Source organism: Xenopus laevis, chromosome 1L, assembly GCF_017654675.1.
Source record: "Xenopus laevis strain J_2021 chromosome 1L, Xenopus_laevis_v10.1, whole genome shotgun sequence".
Lineage (NCBI taxonomy): Eukaryota > Metazoa > Chordata > Amphibia > Anura > Pipidae > Xenopus > Xenopus laevis.
In genome coordinates, this window is record NC_054371.1 from 44895786 (window position 1) to 44913452 (window position 17667).

The window sequence follows — 17667 nt, forward strand, 5'->3', positions numbered from 1 at the left end:
TGTGACCTCTTCTTTATTATAGATTAGGTGTTGTTCCTTATACAGTACATGCAATACTGATATTCTGTCAGAACCAGTCAGCCCTGGTTTGTTGTAGAAATAATGCCTGTTATGGTGGTGAGATTAATACTATGGCAATCTATTTTCCAAGGTCATTTGAATTATTTTATCTGGAGTAGTAAGCCCGGCTAGATCTATTTAGAAGTCCTTAAGGACCAATTTTTTTCTTGTCTTTTTTTCAAAGTGTTCTCAGAATCGATAAATATATTTCCTTTAACATTATAGTGACTTTGATCCATTTATACTCACATGGCTGACTACATTGGTTATACAGTAGATGCCTGTTTTTCTTGAGTCATTTTTCCTTTACATTTAAGCAAGATATATTTTTACATCAGTGATTATGAGCCTTAATGTTATCAATGTCTCATTACTAATGTATCCAATATCCTGTAGCAGTTGTTTATGTATAATTCCTTATCCACGGTATAATGTTACAAGATATGAATGCAATGTATCATGACACGTCTTCCAGTATTTGGCATATTTCCAACCTCTTAGCAAAGGTAATCAAGATCAGATTCCCTGAGACTATACTAAATTCATCTAGCTAAAATGAATACATATGATTAAACACACTGAACTGAGTAAATTATACCCTTGCAATAATATACATCCCATGTAACGGATTGTAAATGTGATGATTTTTGACAACGCCTAATATATCGCTAGGAAATGTGATTCAGTGTCCTGCACAGACTCATTAAAGGTACATTAGAATGACCAATGACTTATATTGAACAAATGTTTTATATGAGGTTTCTTCCCAGGCAAAACAAGGGTACACTTATGGCTGAGTGATGATTTGTTGAAATGTTCATGTTTGTTGTAGTCAAGAAAAAGACTCTGTTTTTGGCCCTATAATTTGGACATGGGGGCACTATCCCAGTAAAATACAGCAGAACATTGTTTTTATGGACCAGTCAGTGTTGTAAGTTGTGGCCAAGTATAAATTTAAGTGAAAGCAAAAATAATTGTTTTAAATGTAGCCAAGCTATAAAATCTGTGAATATCTGTTTTACATTTTATTTATTGCTACTTAGCAGAGCATGCAATGTGGCCACTACCAATAATGTAAGGGGCAGATTCACTAAAGGGTCGAAGTGCCAATTTGCTAGCGAATGGGACTATCGCTAGTATTCATTTGCACTCTATCGCCAGGCGAATTTTCGCTCTGCAAAGTGTGGATTTTACTGAACGTTTCCTCTTTCGCCAGAGCTGATTTCACCAGCTCAGACCAGGCTACATGCTAAAATGAAACTAGATCTTGCTCAATCTTCTGTCACTTACATCATATCCTGTGAGCTGAAAAGGCATCAAAATTCAAAAAACGCTGGCGATTTTTCCTTTTTTGAAGTGGGATTGCCTGCAAAAGTCCTAACAGACTTTTTTTTGGGTAACCAATTTTCTCCAGACATTTTATAACATATGGAACATTAATTTTACAGTGGGCTCATGTGTAGGGCAATATATCAACTCTCTTGTCTTTATTAAGGTTCCCTGGACATTTGTGATAAAAAGTAACTTCAAGCATTTGCACCAACATTTATAATAAAGACGTCCATACAACCTTAAATTACCCGCCGTATGCAAATTGACCTAAGCACAAGATCACTGACGCATTTTTGCTAGGCACAAATGAACGCTAGCGCATCTTCACTATGAAATGCTCGCACTGCAGAAGTAACGCTAGCGAAAAGTCACCAGTGTTCAGCGCCCAAGGCGCAACTTCACATATTAGTGAATTAGCATAGTGGTAGCGAATTTGCGCCTGTCGAAGTCGGTCGCTGGAGACAATTTGCACTTTAGTGAATCTGCCCCTTTTTTTTACTGAACCTTTATAGAAAACCAGTTAAAAGTATTGCTTAAAAATAATACACAAGAAACAATAAGCTTGTGTTATTTCCTATGTTTTCTATGGTACGGGCACTTCAGCCTCGATTACAGACAATTTTCCTTATGGTAGCATATTTTCCCTTTAAAACATTATACTGCAGTTTGTTAAGTTGTATATTCTTGTGGAATGTTTCCTATATTTTGTATTTAGCTACCAGAAAACCATTGATAACAATCACATTACCTTTCGGTTGTAGTTGGGGAATGATGTATTATTCTGTCTTTTGTATACTTAACATGAGCGCCAGTGGAACTGACCTGAGTGCCATGTGCCGTATAGTCTACATTTTCAAATTCTATTGTTGGCTATGGGGAAAATGTTGTGCATCAATGTATGGTTCAAGCAACGACTTGGGTCATGTATGTCTATGTTACATAGAGCTACACTATGTAGAGCTATTTACTATGCTGTGTAAAAGTAGCGGGATAATACACCACATCGTCAGGCTTCGCCATGTAAAAATTTGTGAAATTTCAACACAATTTTTCTTAGAGTGACTTCCGCCGGAAGCAATGCAAAATAATGACGGCAAATCTGACATTTGCATGGCTTAAAATTACACAGATCTTGATAAATTCACTATTTATTTTACACAGCTTTTATTGCTAAATGTTGTTTTACATAGAATAATAAATATGCCCCTAAAGGCTGTGTGCCACAAGAAAGAGCCCTTATTATAAAAATCCCATTTTCAGAGCAGAAGTTGCATTATTGATGGTAAATGCTCTGCAAAAGAAGGAGAGCTCATGCTGAGGCAAAGAATGGCTTTCAAAATATGAAAACCTTATGAAACCCTTTCACACATGATACATTTACAGCAGCTAAAAGCACATAACCATGAGGACTTTGAAAAATGGAGCATACCTGAAGTGTCCTTCAGAATGCTAGTTGAGGCGATGACCCCTCTAATCCAAAGGCAAGACACGGAAATACAAAAATCTTTCTGCCCTGAGCAAAGATTAATGGCAACTTTTACATTTAGGGCTACAGAACGTTCCTTTGAGGATCTTAAATTCTCTACAGGGATATCAGCACATGCACTTGGGCAAATAATCCAAGAACAATGTAGTGTCACAGTGGAAGCTCTGAAAGAAGATGGTCCTATTTTAGTATTTTCATTCTATTTTTTAGAATATTGTTAAATATTGAGTATTGGAAAAATTGTTGTATTCCAGTATTGATTAAGTTTGAATATGTTTCATTTGTGCACTCATTCACACATCCTTCACACATCGTTTCCCATACTCCATTTGTTCCTTAAATCTGGAATGGGATTAGGTTACAGGAAACATATGGAATGTCTTATGGGTAGGCTGGGGGAGGTGTATCTCTCAGGTTTTGAATATATCCCTGGACAAAGAGAAGTTTGCTCTCTCACACACTGGACACACACACACACACTGACTCTCACACAATATAGACATACACAACATTTAGACAACATATTGATACATACATACATCTTTGTATTATTTTGGTAGGCTGTCAATAGAGCATTTAACTGGCTAAATATCTGATAATTTGTATGTATCTTCTGTAACACATTAAATATATACTTAAATATCACCTTGATGAGAGGTGTTTGTTGACCATAGAACTTATACAAAGTATATAAAAAGACTGAATTTTCTATATATTTTACTAAATACTAAAAACATTCGTTGACAAACCAAAGAATAGTGCAATACAAATCACCAGTGCAATACTTTAAATGGGTTTAGCTCTAATTGAAAGTGGATTCAGATGTAATAATAAAGTATTATGAAGCATAACAAGAACTAATTAGTATAGATGTTATGGTTTGTGACGAGCATTCATTTATCAATACATTTTCCCAAAAATTTTCTATGCGGGAAAAAATCGTGATAAAAACGAATCATTCAATTTTTTCAGATTTTCCACCCGAAAACTCAGATTTTTTTCTGATTTCTTCCCGAAAACCACAATCATCGGATTATTGTACGAAACCTAGTTCAGATCAAGATATTATTGGGACTTCTCCCATTGCAACCTCTGCAGTTCTGAGATGCTGGATTTTCGGATTTGGTCTTTTTACATCCTCGGGGTATAATAAATCCTGAAAAAAAAAATCCCACTAAAAATTCGGATTTTATAGTAAAAAACACGAGTTTTTTAGGTTTTTGGTATTTAGAGTTTAATAAATAACCCCCTATGTCTTCAGATTCTGCATGTTTGGCAGAAGGTTAGCCCTATAAAATATTTTATTAAATGTATTCATATTATATCATGAAGGGAACTGTTCTAGGTTTTCATCAACTCTTTGGCCTGATCTGTTGTACAGGTATGGGATCAGTTTTCCGGAAACCTGTAATCAAGAAAGGTCCGAATTACTGAATGGCATCTCTCATAGACTCCATTTTACCCAAATAATTTTAATTTTTAAAAATGATTTCCTTTTTCTATGTCCAGTGACCAATTTGGATATGTTTGTAGCCTTCATGACATTCAAGTTTTTTCAGAGAAAAAGCTTGAATTGAGTTTGGTCGAATTCGAATCGTATTTGATTAGAGTTTTCGAGTCTGTAAAATTTGTCTGAGTTTGACATATTCGAATTTCTAAATAAATTACCCCAATCGAAGTCATGTGAGTTGAAAAAAACCCATACATGTATTTGAAATTCGAATCTTGGGATCAAGTACAAGCTACTGTTTTATTATTACAGAGAAAAAGGAAATCATTTCATCATTGACATATTCGATTCTTTAAATAAATTAACCCCAATCGATTTTCGTGTAAAATCGAATTCATGTGAGTTAAAAAAAAACACACGTATTTGAAATTCTAATTTTGATGAATATGCCTCTAAATAAACCCAATAGGCTGGTTTTGCTTCCAATAAGGATTAATTATATCTTAGTTGGGATCAAGTACAAGCTACTGTTTTATTATTACAGAGAAAAAGGAAATCATTTTTAAAAATTTGGATTATTTGGATAAAATGGAGTCTATGGAAGACGGCCTTTTTGTTTAAAGGGTTTCTGGATAACGGATCCCATACCTGTACCTTAATTCAGTGGGGGGACAAGTGATTGTGGTTGCAAATGACCTCATTGTGTCTTACTCCCCTTTCTTCCCTAACTTCTACATCAGTTGGTATTTGTATGGCACTTACTGTACAGTATTAATCACCAAAGAAAAACAGTAAAAATGAGCTTTTGTGTCTCCGCCAAGCTTTCTATATTATCAAGTAATGCTGTTCACCTCAGCAATGGGTTATATAATGATGTCAAATGTGCTCATAATGGCAGTAACTTCCTGATGCGCAGAAAGAATAAACCATGTCCCATACAAAAGCCAGAATGAATCATATTCAGTAGGTAACCTTTTAGATTATTATAATTTAACTGGAAATTACAATTTAATGGATGCTTTGATTTATTTATATCATGTTCCAAATGTTACCATTGCCAGCTTAAGCAAGGTGAAGAAATAGATCGCCCCATATAACCTTTTTATAACCCTTTTTCATAACATTAAAGTTTACTGTTAAGCACATAAAGCAACTAAAATATAGCCCAAAGGTTATTATTTTTCACCACATATTAGAAAAAATGAACAACTGTTTACTATTATACTTTCGTTTGAAATGACCACGGGACATAATTATTAAATAAGGCTTATATTTTAAAATGCAATGCGTAGCTTGATTTTAAGCAGCTCAAACTAAGAAATTCTGCCTAAATGAATTCTTGAAAATTCTGTATTCCCTTTTATCCCTTAAGAGGGAATAATATATTTTCTACGCTGTTAAAAAATGTATCAGCCTAAGCTATCCCTTCTTAATATCCATTAGGAACAATCAATATGTGTAAAAAAACACAACCCTCACTTTCCTATCCATTAACAGCCGAAGCTGTATAAATGGCAGAAATTGTCTCTTACCTCAAAATATTTTTATTTTATATGGTTCATTTGACAGTGTCATGGACTTGTTTGCTATTCCGAGAATATACTGAAGGGGCGAATTTGTCCCGTTTTGCCCAAAAATTTGCGAAACTCTAATTTTGACGCCAACAATTTTGACACCCGAGTCAATTCTGCCGCTCGTGTTAAATTTGACGCTGGCATTAAAGTCAATGGGCGTCCGAATAATGGTGACTTTTCCGAGGAGCGTCCAAAATTTTTTGTCGCTGATGACTTTTCGCTGGTGAATTTTCGCGCCAGTTTTGCGAATTTATTTGCCAGCCGAGAACAGAGGAAATTCGCCACAAATTTGTGCCTGGCGAATTTATTCGCCCATCACTACTAGAATATTGTATTCTCAGTATAACTTTATTTCATGTAGGTGATTCAGTGCTATGTGTTACAGGATATAAAGGGTTAAATTATACTGTGATTTGGGTAGTAATCTTGTTATAGGCCTTACAGGCTCTGGTGCCATTTTGTCTGCTGAATTTACCATCTTTCAATATGGGAACCTTATCCCCTACTGTGAATTAACTGTCAAACCCTGTCTGTTTGTTGCTTCTCCCCATAGAGCCCAGAATGGGAATTAGAATAAAGAGATGAAATAACACCCTCTGAGGGGAGGGGTGACAGAAGTCAACAGATAAGGTAGTATATTCCAAGGGAGTTGTGAGGGTCTGGGTAGTTTTTTTGGGAGTCAGTAGATGAAGAAACTGAAAATCACTATTCACTAAAATTAAGTGTACTAGTTACCAAAATATGGATACACTTCACCTATGAGCACTTTAGTCCAGTACACTGACAGTGGTGGTTTATCTTAAAGTTAACTTTTAGAATGTTAATGGATGGCTAATTCTAAGCAACTTTTCCATTGCTCTTCATTTTTTTCTTTTTTACAGTTATTTTTAATTATTTTCCTTCTTTTTCCAACTTTCAAATAGGGGTCAGTGACCCCATATAAAAAAATAAATGCTCTGTGAGGCTACAAATGTATTGCTATTGTTTTGTTTAATTACCCATCTTTCTATTCAGCCAGGCCTCTCCTCAAATCATTTAAATCAATGCATGGTTGCTAGGGTAATTTGTACCTTAGCATCCAGACTGCTGAACTAGCAAAACATATTAAATAACTCAAAAACCACTTATAATAAAGAATGAAAACCAGTTGTCATTTGTCCCAGAATATCACACTCTATACCATACTAAAAGTTAATTTAAATGTGAATAACCTAATGTGGTGTTCTTAAATAACAAATCAAATAAGCCTATGTCAGAGATATGAAGTAGTAATATATATACAGTATCTATATATATAGAAAGGCATAAGGAGCGCACAACCACGTGTCCATGTTTGCCCTGGGTGCCAGTCAAAAGTATATATAGTAAAAATGCAGCAAGCGACAGCACTCCTAGGAATTTCAACAAAACAACAGTGATATGAAGCAAGAGTGGAGGTTTAATAAATCCTACGTTTCGGTTCCTAACCGGAACCTTCGTCAGGGAAACAAAAAATATATATATAATATAACAAACAAGGGAAAGTTGTATTTGTCTGTGTGTGTGTATGTATATATATATATATATATATATATATATATATATATATATATATATATATTTATATATATAGACAAATACAAGAGGTCCTCTGCACTCAACCCATTATCAATATATTTAAGACAGAGACATTTTGTGCATACTGCTACTGAAAAATGCCTTACCCTTTAAACAAAACAGGGATTGTTTGTCCATATATTGCAATATATTTAAGCTGGACAACTACGTCAAAGTCATCCCATATCTGGCCAGTCCTACGCTTAATATTCATCTGATTCATTAAGAATTCTCAAAAGGTGCCGCACTCAACACGAATACTTGTGAAAAAAATCAGACGAAAGCTTGGGACCTGGGTTTTTACCGGATAACGTGTCTTTCCGTAACTTCATACCTTAACACTACTACTGTGGTATCTATCTTTATGGTGAGATTGATGCTGTGCCTGCTGTTCACATATGGCCGCCTACTCCATCTATTATAGTATTGCTTCCAGGACAGTACCAATTAACTGAAATTTTTTTTAATATTTGTTCTATGTGCTAAATGTCACCAGGATCTTCAAACTTACTGCTGAGTGTTAATTAGTTTCAGTGATTAGGGGAATGCCCCCATATGCCTATGTCCCAGTTGCAAGCAGGTCCCCAGTGACTGATAACCTGCTTCCTTAAATAGGTTTGCATTGACAATTGATGCTAGAACATTAACTTTTATATCATTACCACTTTCTCATGGTTAATGCAGCCAATTCCCCATTGCCCCCATGGAGATATTTTGAAACAATGTCTTTTTCATCAAGCAGTCTAGTCCTATTGATGTCAAGGATGTCTATATACTCACAGTTGTCTATATACTCACAGTTGTCTATATACTCACAGTAGTCTATATACTCACAGTTGTCTATATACTCACAGTTGTCTATATACTCACAGTTGTCTATATACTCACAGTTGTCTATATACTCACAGTTGTCTATATACTCACAGTAGTCTATATACTCACAGTTGTCTATATACTCACAGTAGTCTATATACTCACAGTAGTCTATATACTCACAGTTGTCTATATACTCACAGTTGTTTATATACTCACAGTAGTCTATATACTCACAGTAGTCTATATACTCACAGTAGTCTATATACTCACAGTTGTCTATATACTCACAGTTGTTTATATACTCACAGTAGTCTATATACTCACAGTTGTCTATATACTCACAGTTGGTTGGGATGCATTCAGAGGTGCAGGACATTTCTATACAGTCCACAGGAGAACACTGAATATAAAAGTAGGGCCACTATGGCAGGTACAAATACAAACTACCGAAGTGTATTGTTTTATGGCATTCCCTTTGGGTACAAGTCAAGTCAAGCAGTTGCTTATTGCCATTTGTACTAAAAATACAGGAATTTCTTACAGCCCAATAAATCAAGAGGGCACTGCATATAGGTATGTTGTGCCCTCTTGTATACTGCATTGTCATGCTCCACAGAGCACCTTATGTTATATGAATTTAAAACTTCCTAAACTCTGACATTAGTTGGCTAAAGTTCTTACTGTGGACCCCAAATTCCATTAAATTTACTCTCTATCTTCATATATAATTATTGCAAAGATAAACACAGTAAAGAGGGTGCATGCAAGCGATCCAGAGACTTGGAGCACATCATTTTAAATTTGTACCACATCCAATTGCAGTGGCAGAACAATCACTTTGGGTTTATTTAATGTTTAAATGCTTTTTAGTAGACTAAAAAACTGAATCCAAAAAACTCCTAGAGGGTTATTTATCAAGGTCCAAATTTTAGAAAATTTGAGCAATTCTTAGTTTTTTTTTCCCTCCAAAAACCACAGATTATTTGAGGTTCAGATGTTCGGACCTTGATAAATAACCCCCATGGTGTTTAAATTTAAATATATATATTTAATTTCGCTATAATTAAGGGAAACGTGTTCGGCTATAGCTATAACTTGAGTCCCGGTGGCATCAAGGATAAATAAGACAAGGGGTATTAAACAGAATGCCAGTCCTGTATTCATTGGGTTCCCGTGAGCTTAGCTAGTTGCTTGTGACAATGTTCATGAGAAAACAATTTTAGAGTTTATTTAGCTTCTGTACCTCCAATAAACCGGAATATATTTGTTGGGTGCTAATCTAAGACAGCTTTCTGATTATAATAAGTTCTTCAAGGCTCTTTTTTGAGCTGACAAATCCTAATTAACACCCTGGCTTCCTTTAAATTTAAGTCATTCATAAATCAGTAAAATGTGTTCCTCTCCTCCAGGCAGACATGGCAAAGGCAGCACTTCTGAGGCTCACCGTCTAGGTGTAACTGGAAATTTTAAGTATGTTAATTGGTATGAGAAAGAAAGTCAGTTGGGGCAATATGCTAATACCTTTTAGCGATATTTACAATTAAAAATGAGATTTTATTGCTGTGTTTGTTAGCTACATTTTTGAAAAAAGTAAATTCTGCTTATCCCTGTATTTATTCTGTTGCAGTAGGATGCTAGGCAAAGACTTTATACTTAGCATTTCAATCCTTTATATAAAATAAACCTATTGTGAATTATTCTTATTGTTCACATTGGTCTCTGTCCCATTAAAGCTTAAAAGCTAATTTCAATTCCACAGGCAGACTAATACATTCTAGAGTTCGTTTGGCTCCCTTAATGGTAATATGGACTGTGAAGCAATAAATTACTTTGGTATCAGCTGCTTTGATTTACAAAAACATATGGGCATCTTAATAGGAATGCTTTCAGCTTGGACTTGAAATAGTCACAAATATAACCATGGGTGCATGAGGCTTGAATGCCAGTTCTAAAGACTAATCAGAAAATTCTTAGCTGTGAGAATCAATTTAGGAGTGGTAGGGGGTTATTTACTAAACTCCAATGCCAAAAACCCAAAAAACTTGTGTTTTTTTAGTATAAAATCCTAATTTTTAGGGATTTATTATACCCAGAGGATGGAAAAAGTAAGAATCTGAATATCCGGCATCTCAGACCTGTCGAGGTTGCGTATAAGTCAATGGTAGAGGTCCCAAAGATATTTTGATCTGCGCCAGATTTCGTCCAAATATCCGAGACGGGTGGAAATTCCGAGAAATTTGCACGATTAGTATTTTTTGCGATTTTTCGGGTTTTTTCTCACAAACAAAATTTACAGAAAAGTGTATTAATAAATAAGGAGGAAAAACAACCTGTGCGGATTTGGTTGGAGTTATTTTCAGAAAATATTGAGATAAATTCGGACTTTAATAAATAACCCCCGTAGTGTTATAAGGAAAGGGGGAGAACAAGAACATAGGAAGAGGTTAAGTACAGCTTTGTAAGTGAGAAGAATCACTTAAAGGAGAACAAAGAAGTAGGTCAGAAATGTTGTAAATTATTTTTTGGACTTGCCCAAGGCAACCACAGCACTTTAACAGATCTGTGCCTCTAAAGATGCCCCAGTAGCTCCCCATCTTGTTTTCTTGTGATTTACTGAACATGCTCTGTGCTACGGTCACTTAATGAGCTTAGGGACTGACGAACAAGATACTGAATATATATCACAGTCACAATATAAGGCTGATTAGTTAATAATTCAGATTATTGGTACGGCACGGCAGTTTAGAAATCAGTTCAATTAGCATCACAATTTAATAATCAGCCTATATACCTCAGTGAGGCAACTTCGGGCGACTATAGAAAATGCATCGCCGCATCTGGAAACCCATTATTCAGAGAGCTCTGAATTATTGGAGGTCCATCTCCAATAGATTCCATTTTAAGCATCCAATTCCATAGTCTCTGTAATAATAAAACAGTAGCTTGTATTAGATGGCAACCAAGCTGTACAAATCCATATTGATGGCAAAACAATCTTATGGGGTTTGTTTAATGCTTAATTGTTTTTTAAGGTATAAAGATCCAAATTACAGAGAGATCTCTTATCCGGTAAAGCCCAGATCCCAAGCATTCCAGATAATTGATCCTATACCTGTACAAAATATTTCGGTCTTAGAGGATAATTTATGAACTGAGACGCAGTGTCCATATTTGTGGCAGTCGTAATTGAGCAGTATAATTTAATATTGATACTCACAAACATAAATAGCTGTTCTGATAATTGGATAAATGGTTCGTTTTTATATCAAGACACAACTTATTGGATTAATATTTAACTTTGAGAATGCATGTGTTTGGAAGACACACTGAAAGCCTAATGAGTGTAATTTCAACATAATGAAAATGTGATTAACAACTTGTGCCAATTGGCAACTTATTTCCAGATAATGAAATATGACAGAAATCATAACAGGACTGGATCACTGCTCTGTGCATATTAAAATCAACTAATCATAACTGTTCAGCCTGTGTACAATAAAAAGTGACTGGAAATGCACATTTGCACTGCCGATACTTGCACCTCACTTGTGACCTGGTTCAGAAGATGCACATTCACAGAAACTGTCCTTGTTGCAGATTTTTTCAAACAGTGCGGATAAGTATAATGTCAAGGAGGGTGCACATATAAAGATAATAGCTGCCAGGAGTTTTAAAACAGAAACAATAGAGCGGTTTTATTGCAGATGACATGGTAGAATCTGTCAATCCATTCTCAGGAATTTGACAGTACGGTGGAAATGTAAGTAATTTATGGAGCTGTTGGCACATCAGCTGGGACCTTTACAAGGATTGGTTATTTTCTCAACCTTAACCATTTGCAGGAGGTATATAATCAGTCTTAGAAATTGCTGTCAGTGCTACAGCTCCCTGTTTTAGTTTGCTAGATACAGCTCAGTGTTGTTCACACACATGAAAATAATTGATGCTTGTGGGAATAACCAGTCAGAATAGCAAAAAGTCATCGAACTGGCTGTGATTTGTCAGGAATATACTCCAACCGGAGCATGCAAGCTTTTTGCACCAATGAAAATAAGTCAGAATGTAAAAAAAAACGACTTTGCATAAACATGTATTAAAAACTACGTGAATCTCTTTAAAACAACCTGAGCTAAAGGGTTTTACTTCAAATAGTGAGTCAGATACATCCGAAGAAGCAACAGACATCTAGCAAGGACTTTATTCTAATCAAATAACTTTAAATTTTAAAAATGATTTCATTTTTCTTTGTCATAATAAAACATTATATTGTATTTGATTGCAGCAAAGATATAATTAATCCTTTTCAGAGGCAAAAACATTCAATTGCATTGCAGCTATGTGTCCAAACTGAGAGATGTATTCTCTCTGACTCACATGTTCCATTGGTCCATTTTTTTTGCCAGTAATTCGGTAATTCAGTAATACACAGACCCACCTTTAGGGCAGAGACGAACGGAAAGATTATGTGAGATTTAGTTGCCTGGTGACAAATCGCCTCTTCTTCGGGCGACTAATCTCCCCAAACTACCTTCACGCCAGCTAGAATCTAAATCACCAGCGGTATGGCACTCAGAGCACTTCATTTTCCAAAGTCACATCACGAGGAAACTTTGGTCGACTTCGGAAAACGAAGCCCTTCGAGTGCCATCCCGCTGACAATTTGTCGCCGGACGACTAAATCCCCCCGAATCTTCAGGTGTGTCTCTGCCCTTAACCACAAAATAAACCTGCTGATTGTGCACTCTGATGTATTTTGTGCAAAATCCCTTTCTGCGCAGGACCTGCTATCAAGAATACTCAGGACCTGGGGTTTTCCCAAATAAGGGGTCTTGTAATAATTTGGATCTCAATACCTTAAGTCGGCTAAACTTAAACATTAATTAAACCCAACAGTATTGCTTTGCCTCCAATAAGTATGACTTATATCTTTGTTGGGATCAAGTAAAACCTGCTGTTTTATTATTACAGAGAAAAAGGAAAAGATTTTTAAAATTTTGAATTATTTGATTAAAATGGAATCTATGAGAAATGTAAATAATTTTATTTTTACCTTCCCGTAATAAAGCGTTTTCTTTAAGGTTTCCAGATCATACCTGCATCAAAAAGTTGTTCCTTTTAGTCTTACAGTCCTGATATGCTGTTTGGAATTGTGCTTATTAATCCTCTGTACATACAGATCGCATTCTCACGAGCTCTCGTATTTCCGCTGTATAAATATTGAAGTAAAGGCATTAAAGAGAAAGTGAACATGTTTTTCAATACAGCGTAAAAATGTATTATTGCTTATTATAGCCCATTAAATACCTAAGTAAATTGAGTATTTTATGTACTAGGCTCTGTCAACAGTTAATCAACTTGAGAGACATTTTTATGCAGAATATTTCAGCGCTGCTGAGAGAATATGAAGGCACTTGATACAGCTGTTGCACCTGTTGTCTAGGAATCAATGCAAAGTCAGATATGTTAGTATAATCTCAGACATGTACAAGAGCTTTTGACACAGGCTCAACAAACAGCAAACACAAACATCGCCAATGCTGTTTGCATGAAAATTATGTACAATCCTGTGGAACATTTCCGAACACTTTCTTCTTCTCCAGTGTTTTCTTGGCATGAAAGGAGCGGCAACCTAAAATTTTCCCTACTTGTGATTGGGGCACTAGGGGGCATCTTTTATTAAAAAAAACCGTGAAAACCACGTTTCACAATTTCACAAAGAAACTCTCGGATAATGATGCACCTAGGTTGCTTTGCAGAGCCAGAGGCATACTGGGAGGCATTCATAGAAAATAATGTCAGTGGTTGCTAAGGAACTAGTAGGTGTCTGACCAAGACCATAGTGAAATATGGACATTTTTCATTGTTTTTTGGGATCTCTCAAAAATAGAATGAAACAAAATAATAAAACAAATCATACCTGATGGGCTAGTAATGAGTATAGACCAATGATCTCAAGGGAGTAGAAAAAAGGGCAATACTGGCAACAAAAAAAAACCATACCCCATGTAATGTACTCCTGTCCATTAGATAAAATGAGACTTAGACAGCAGAGGACCCCCTACAGTTCGCATACCGTCAAAATCGCTCAACAGACGATGCAATAGCCACCACCCTCCATCTGGCCCTCTCTCATCTGGACAAAAAAGACACCTACGTTCGAATGCTGTTCATAGACTTCAGTTCAGCATTCAACACTATCACTCCTCAGCATCTGATAGAAAAGCTGAACCTGCTTGGACTGAACACCTCCCTCTGCAGTTGGGTTCTGGACTTCCTAACCAACAGACCTCAGTCAGTCAGGATTGGAAACATCATCTCCAGAACCACCACACTGAGCACCGGAGCCCCTCAAGGCTGTGACGCATGACTGTGCAGCCACGCACTGCACAAATAACATCATAAAATTTGCTGATGACACGACCGTGGTGGGTCTCATCAGCAATAATGACAAGCCAACATACAGAGAGGAGGTACAGCGGTTAACAGACTGTTGTAGAGCAAACAACCTGTCTCTCAGTGTAGACAAAACAAAGGAAATGGTTGTTGACTTTAGGAAGACCAGGAGTGACCACCTGCCACTGTACATCGACGGCTCTAATGTGGAGATCGTCAAAAGCACCAAATTCCTTGGTGTCCACCTGGCGGAGAACCTCACCTGGTCCCACAACACCAGCTACTTAGCCAAGAAAGCCCAACAGCGCCGCTACTTCCTGCACAGGCTGAGGAAATCCCATCTCCCACAACCCATACTCAAAACCTTCTACAGAGGGACTATCGAGAGCATCCTGAGCAGCTGTATCACTGTCTGGGCTGGGAACTGCACCATCATGGAGCGCAAGACCCTACAGAGGACAGTGAAGACAGCAGAGAAGGTCATAGGTGTCTTTCTTCCTTCCATCACGGACATTTACACCACGCTGCATCCGTAAAGCCACCAGCATTGTGGCTGATCCAACACACCCCTCGCACTGACTGTTCACACTCCTGCCATCTGGAAAAAGGTACCGAAGCATTAGGGGCCTCCCTACCAGACTGTGTAACAATTTCTTCCCCCAAGCCATAAGGCTCCTGAATACTCAGGGACCAGACAGATCTCTCTCACACACACACTCCATCTGAACTTATATACCACAACATTACACAGCCACTGTACGCCATTGTATGGATGAATAGCCATTGGATACAGTTGTTCCCCATGAGCACATCTGCACTTTGTCATGTTCTTGCTACTATCATGTCACAATGATACACCCTATTGCAAAACTGTGCATGCCGTCACCCTCTCTGCATGAAATCAAGCTTAAAAATAATCATTGAAGTGGCTATGCTAGGTAATAAAGTGATTCCTGTTTGATTTTACATCAGAGTTTTTATGCTCTGTTTCTGTATATTGATCAAACTGGCATATTTACTGCAATAGCTGCACACTAATCTGCTTTCTGTCACTGCAATATAACAATTTAATAATAAAATCCTTTTGCTTTAGTGGCTTTATGTCTTCAAGACTTGTCACACACAAAGGAAAACAGGGTTACTGACAAATAAAATTAGTCACCAAAGCATATGTACACATTTTGTAAGTAAACATTTCTAAGTAATTGCCTGGAGCTGAACAGAGCGTTGAAAAGTGGAGAAATATAACAGGCAACTCGGCGAGTACATGTATTTCGATGGTGTCATTAGACGTGAAACATATTCCAGGCTGCCAATGCATCTACATGAGTGAATAACTAGATGTGGGAAATAATCAGTGTACTTGTTGTTTACCTGGATTACTCTCTGTGATGAGGTAAACGCTGGGTAATGAGAAATTGTAGTATTTAAAGTTTCAAAATCTCCCCCCAACAGCAAAAGGCCAGACGTTTTATATCCCTGTAAAAAAAAGCAATGTACAAAGGTTCTGTATCTATGATGAAGTACAAATGGGAAATGCAGATTTGGGGAGATTAAACTGCTATTTTACTTTTTAGTCTTAAAAAAATGGCTACAATGAACTGCTCACTATAACCTACTGGGAATTCAACATAACCAGACAGAATGAAAACAGATAGTCTTGAAAATATATTTGCCATATCCTTTTACCTTGTTCTTTTCATTATGAAGTGGGCATTAGTGATAAGCGAAAAGGCCCCCCAAAAAAAATCACAAAATAGGGACATTTTGACAAAATTTCTCTGAATGAGATGGAGTGAATGGGCTTTTTTTTAAGTACAGATGTGGGATCTGTTATCTGGAAACCCATTATCCAGAAAGCTCCAAATTAGAGGAAGGCTGTCTCCCAGAGGGGCAAATTCACTAAGCCACGAAGCGCCGAACGCTAGCGTTAATTCGCTAGCGTTTGGCATTTTCGCTACTGCGCAAATTCACTAACGAACGCTGGCGTAGTTTCGCTAGAGTTACTTCGCAACCTTACGCCAGGCGAATCTTCACTAGCGACGAAACTACGCAAATTCATAAATAAGCATCAATAAGTACATTTTTATTCACTCTAAAGGGGTTATCTATCAGTCCGATTTTTTTATCTCAACATTTTCTGCTGCAAATTCCAATCAAATCCGCTCAGATTTTTTATGCTTATTTATTATTCCATTTTCCTAAAATGCGGGAAAAAATGCAAATTTTCACGATTTGTTTTTGGATTTTTCATCCCAAAACTCTGAAAAACTCCCAAAACTTCGGGGTATTGCACGAAACCCAGCGCAGATCAAAAAATCATTGGGACTTCTCCCAGTGACTTATATGCAACCTGAGATGCCGGAATTTCTGATTCTGACTTTTCCATCCTCTGGGTTTTTTAAAAGTCTGATTTTATAAAAAAAAAAAAATCACACATTTTTTGTGATTTTTCACCTGAAAACTCTGATTTCTTATGTTTTTTTGCCGGAAAACTCCAAAAACTTCGGGGTATTGCACGAAACCCAGCACACATAAAAAAATCATTTGGACTTCTCCCAGTGACTTATATGCAACCTGAGATGCCGGATTTTGTGATTCTGACTTTTCCATCCTCTGGGTTTTTTAAAAGTCCGATTTTATAAAAAAAAAATGATTTTTGCATTCGGAGTTTAGTAAATAACCCCCTTAGTAAGAACAGGACATACATTGTATAGTCTGCGGTGATTATTCCTCAACAGAAGTTTTCAGTTTTGTTATGTGATCTGAAAGTTAACAAACGTATGACTGCTCTCAAATGTACAATTGACAACAATATACACCATTTCTGGTTCAGGCATGAGATATTTAATGTTCATGTTCATTAATAATGATAAGTGCATCCAGGTGATTTCTGTTTGGTATCAAAACAGCTGAATACAGTGGCAAATGCAGATTGAAAATGTTTCTTTTAACTTACT